The sequence below is a fragment of the Polypterus senegalus genome, chromosome 2 (genome assembly GCF_016835505.1).
Source record: "Polypterus senegalus isolate Bchr_013 chromosome 2, ASM1683550v1, whole genome shotgun sequence".
Lineage (NCBI taxonomy): Eukaryota > Metazoa > Chordata > Cladistia > Polypteriformes > Polypteridae > Polypterus > Polypterus senegalus.
The window spans coordinates 128,813,112-128,818,992 of NC_053155.1; the positions used below are offsets into that span (position 1 = coordinate 128,813,112).

Here is a 5,881-nt window from a genome sequence, read left to right on the forward strand (position 1 = left end):
TCCTCCAACAGGATACACCTTGGCTTGCACCTTTATATTAGTCAGGCCACTGAGGGTCTGTTTCAAACTGCCTCCTCTTTGATTTCTTTTTGTGTTTCTCTGAGTTTACAGATACCCAAATTTTAATTAAAAAAATATTAGTAGCAGTTGTTGCAGAGGCAAGAAATTGCCTCACTTGCCTGTTCATGATTTCAGAATGTGACTAACTGACAAAGACTTTATTTACATTTTCAATCAGATTTTGAAATTGCAGTCTGCAGATATTCAAGATCTTGTTGCTAAGGGAAAGATGAAGATAATAATTACCAGCATCACCAGTGGAAGCATAAAGTTATTTTTCTTAATAGTGTGTGATAAAGAAGCCTTTGAAATGGTAAAAACCCGAGGTTCAGAGCTGGTTTCCTCATTGGGCAACAGTGTAAACTATACATTTGACAGCAGTGGCCTCAGTATCACAGGTAAGCATGAGACAGAACAATGACCAGTGTACTATTATCAAGTCAGCTGATGACAACACAGTGATAAGATACATATCTGGGGTCGGCATAAAAGTCATTTCAGCCAAGTGGACTGTTGAGTAAATTCATGCTATTAAGGTATAAATTCAAATCTGTACAACACAACATTGACAAACTATATTGATTGTAACCATTCATTTATTACTACTACCAAAGAGCATTGATGCCAGTTTCTGTACATGTATAGTGCTCTAATGATATAGTTTGTAGGTTTTTTGGTAACACTTTCGTTTAGGTACTGGAAAAACCCATCTACGAGGGACATTCAAAAAGATTCTGCACTTTTTTTTAACTCTATTTATTAAGAATTTCAAAAACAAATTACATCACTTTTCTACATAATAACCTTCTTTTGTGATGCAGTCACATGACACTTTTAGACACGATCAATTACTATTCCTCCCACCTTTACCGTTTCCAACAAAAATATAAAAGAATGGAAACTTTTGAACATCCCTTGTATTACTTATTTATTATTTTGTAACAAGACCTTGACAAACACTTCTTTGGATCTTCATTACACTTACAAAGCATCAGTAAAGCATCTATGCAATGTGACCTACAAACAAAACTTCAATTTGTAGTCTTAACTGAGGCACATTTCTCTTGATATTCCATATTAATTGTAAGACCTGTGAATCCTTCATAATAACACATCATTTGACCATTACGTCAATATGCCACACTGCACAGAGATGAATAGCCTATCTACTGCTGTTTTATAAGTGTTATGAAGACCACAAGAATTGTTTGTTAAGGTCTTGTTACAGAAGAGTAAATGAGTAATAGATACATTTTTGCAGGACCTAAACTAAGGTGCTGGTAGTTTTTCAGAATATATTACTGTGAAACCAACAAACTATATTATTGTGTAAACATTATATTAGGTGCTTCAAACCCTTGCTTCCATGATTTCAAAGAGGTCATCTGCCATTTGCTAGCACGTTCATTAACAGAGAAAGGAAAACAAAATGAATACAAGCATGTAGGACTGCTGCTCTGCTATGATAAATAAGTTGTGAAATTTGAACATAGATGCTAATAATTTTCAGTTGATTAGAATGAAAGTTCCACATGGCTTTGAATTATAAAAAAACCTACCCAGAAACATTCCTATAGAGTATACAAGCACTGATTGGTGTCTTTGCATCCATTGGTTCATGCAGTTAAAATTTAATGAGGCCAATGTATAATTTTCAGGAACCTGTCTGATAACTGCAAGCTATCTTTGAAAAACTTGATGTGATTAAATGATGAAACCTTTATGTCAACAGACTATGATGAGTGTGCAAGAAATGTCCATGACTGCTCGTCTAATGCCACCTGCAGAAATATCTTTGGATCATTTGAATGTTATTGCAAAGAAAATTTCCAAGATATACTTCCAATGCGGCCTGGAAGAATCTGCAAAGGTAACATGTTATTTTCTTATTGATGTACGGGCAAGCAAACACACAGACTGATCTCCATCTTTATATGGTAGTCTTATCATGAGTGTTAAAAAGCATATATTATATAGCCTTTGCCTTGCATGTGTACTGCTGTAGTAAACAGGAAGACGGTGGGGGAGAAATTGTTTAATAATTAATGACAGACCAAAGGGCTAACAGTTCAGCTGGGTTGCAGTGTAGGCAAGCCCACCTGCTTTTTTAATCCACTGCTTCCCTATTACAAAAATGCTGGCAAGTAAAGACCAGGGGCCTCATGTATAAATGGTGTGTACGCACAAAAACGTTGTGTACACCTGTTTCCACGCTCACATTGCGATGTATAAAAACTAAACTTTGCTACTGTTTCTGTGTGGTTTCCCTTTATTTTTAGATTCATATCCCTGACACGGCTTTATCAAATACACTGAAATTATCCGCATATTGTTTATTAGTTCAAGGCACCTGATTGTAATCAATCTGCAACCATATAATGGTGCACTGACTGGTCAAACTATTTAACACTAGAATTACCAGAGCCTACGAGAAAACTAGTAAATCCGGCCCACCTTAAATCCATTCGCACCTCTCTGTCAGCATCTTTTGTCCTGTAAATATGCTGATTAAGACAAGCAGCAAGTAGCCTGCTATTCCATCTCCCTATCGTCGCAGAAAGTTCACAAACTTCTCCAAGCTTGTGCCTTGTTTGATTATCTGGGAGTAAACTGCTGGAGTTTTAGAGCAGAAATAATAGATCGTTATTTGGAACACATGCATTTCATGTGTGTTCCGTTTCTACAGTAATCTGTGTAAACACATTCTTAAAACAGAAACTTTTTCATATTTTAGTAATAAATGTTACAAAATGTAGGCATAAACTATAGAATGTGTGAAGCCTGAAGTCCAAAGATCAAATAAACACTTTCACAAAAGGTTCAAGGACAATACAGCAGCTTCCATGGTGTAGTCGTAAGATTTGCTGACTTGTAATCAAGAGTGCCTGGTTTGATCCCCACTGCCTCCTATATTTGCAGTTTTTAGTAGTGAGCTGCTCTTATTGTTAATATCATACAGTACACACATACATTTGGTTTGCGTCTGTAACAGACCATGTACATTTATAGTACTGTACTTGTTAAAGTTACCAGTTTTATTTTCAGGACAGGAGTCGGGGTTAGTACGTTTAAAAGAGACAGTACTGCTGCAATAAATTATTTTATTGAGGATCGCTCATGGCGCAGCAAGCACCCTGTGGGAGGCAGGAACAATCTCTGGAAGGGGCGCCAGCTTGTCGCTACCACTTCACCAATGTGCATCAATGTTTTATAAATGCTTTAATTTCTATCACCATGAAAATAATATCAAGTATACAATTTAGTATTTAAATAGTTCAGCTCTAACCTCATGAATGTAATGTATTCTGTGTCTTGTCGGCGTTAAGAGAAAGCCCATTTAAGAAGCACGTAGTGATTCACACACATAAGAGTACATAGAAGAACACATACTGTAGAATATGAAGGATTTAACGTGTCATTTTAGTTACAATGGGATTTGAGAAAGTATTAAACGATTTTAAGATTAAGTTTATGATGTTCTACTTTAATGACAAAATAAACTATGTGATTAAAGTGGAAATTTCAACCTTTTTTTCACACTGTGTCCCAGTTTTTTTTCTTTTCTCTATACCCTAATATGCTTCCATATGACACATGACACTGGGCTACGACTCGCCTTTTCAGGGAGACTTTGATATCTGACCAAAATAATTTTTACAAAATAATTTGTAAATAGACTAAAAGACACAAATTTTTTACCAGTTGAGTGCTATGCTCTTTCTGTCTGGTGTCTATCAGGGCTTAGCACTATGTAATGTAGAAAGAGAGAAAATCTTATAATGAGAGTTCATTAAGGAGTTGGGCCTCCAAATGTTTCAGGATTTACATAGCTTTGCATTTTGACAAAGTATTGTGCACTTTTTGGTACTGACAGCACATATTGTGCAAGTTACATAAAATAACTAAACATCTTAATAGTAAAATAAAATAACACATAAATCTGTTATGAACTGAGAGTCTCAGCTGTAGAGTTCCAAAACACATAGTCCCAAACAAAGCCTACTACAGGGCTTTACAGAGGTTTCTGCTTTTATTCTCAGTGATTATTATAAATCTAACACTAAAAAAATTTCCTTACAAGAAATAAAAAAAGCACACAAGTCAAACAAGAGCAAAAAAATTTTTAAAATTTAACAGAGAAAATGAAAAGAAAAGTAATATTAAGAGTAGATCAAACAGCAATAATCCAGTAAGAAAAGGAAAAGAGAATAATTTAAAAATTCCCAGAGCTGCACAAAGAAAAGTAATTGAAAATGAAAAGCAAATAGGGAATAAAAGATGTATTTTACTAGAGTATTTGTAAAAGAAAAAAAATAACTGTGATGCCTCAGGCAGAGTTAAAAACAAGCTCAGAGTTTACAAATCCCTAAATGTAGTTTTTTATTTAAGTATATTCTAACAAAAATACACACGTTTGGGACATTGTGGGCATATGACTGGATATCAAGTGCCTTGAGCATGGGAAAGGTGCTATATAAATAAAAACTATTATTATCTGATATTAGATTATGACAGAAAAGCAATATGAGATTTTTGCATTCTTTTTAAAATATTGTTTCCTGTTGTTCATAAGGGTTCTGAATTTAAACCTATTTTGTCAAGAATTTTGTTATCTCTGTTCTCCGTGCATAGATTGGTAGATACAGAAATGTACGGTACAGTATTCCTTTTTACCTAATAAAACCTTCAAACCTGATGTGCTCTCACCTGTAGAGATGAACAAAATGAAACATACTGTTTACGAACCTTTATGAAGCCTATCCTGAATACTTATCTGATGACCGGTACATTAATGTTAATTTTTCAGATTTTTTTTCCCCTCAGCATTAACCTCAGAATTTGCTACTGTGTCTCATACAAGGCAAACTGCCACTTCAGCATCTACTGCAGCATTTTCGCAAAGAAGCACAACTTCCACCATATCCCCAGAGATCCAGAAGACTAGTCCACTGTCAGTTACCTGCATGAGTCAAAATATATCAGTGGCAGTAACTAAAGCATTTCTTAATCAGAAGGCGATTTCAGAGTCCTCTCTACCTTGGAACCCTCAGTGCAATGTGAGCAGCAGCAATGACACACATGTCATGCTGACAACAGCAAAAGGCATTTGTGGTACAAACACAACATACGTAAGTCCTTTTGTTTTTAGGCAGCTTTTTACACTGAGTAGACTTTTTTGTACATTTTATGCTTTGAAATGGGATGACATTTTGCTACAGTGGCTATCACATTTAAGAAAGAAATCAATGAAGCTGGATTCACATCCTGGCCTGGCCACTGACTGTGCGGAGCTTGTAAGTCCTTTGTGTGTTTGCGTGGACATTTTTCCTGGTTCTCCAGTTTTCTTCCCAGTGCTTTGGTTAGGTTAAGTTGATTTTTGTAAATTCTGTTTTGGCCCTTTATGAGGGAGTGTAAATGTGTCCTGTGATGAACTGATGCCTAGTGCTACCAGAACAGGTTTGGCACCCACAACCCTAATAATGAATGAATGAATCAATGAGTGTGTACTATTACAATGAATGTCTTAAAAATGTGATCTGACTGCAATGCCTATGTGACTAATGACTTAAAATTATAATGGTATTTTTCTTCCACAGAATAACACTTACACAATCTTGAAAACTATATTGTCATGTGAATCTGATCAGAATGGAGGCATTCTTGCCAGCACACATCTTCAAGTTCCTATTACTTGTATCTACTACAACCAGTTTCTAATCTCCTCTGGATACAGCTCTTCAGGGTAAGGAGTTTACATCTTTTTATACAGGGTGGTCCAGATCTAATTATGCAGATCCAGATCATCTGGATGACTTTGATT

At 35.5% G+C, this 5,881-nt stretch overlaps 1 long non-coding RNA gene across 1 annotated transcript; it reads left to right on the forward strand.

Annotated features, from left to right (window-relative positions):
• The first annotated feature begins 371 nt into the window (after positions 1-371).
• LOC120524240 lies at positions 372-5,065 on the forward strand. Its single transcript, XR_005632790.1, has 3 exons — positions 372-458; positions 1,793-1,930; positions 4,885-5,065. It is a non-coding gene; the product is annotated as an uncharacterized LOC120524240 (long non-coding RNA).
• Positions 5,066-5,881: the final 816 nt, after the last annotated feature.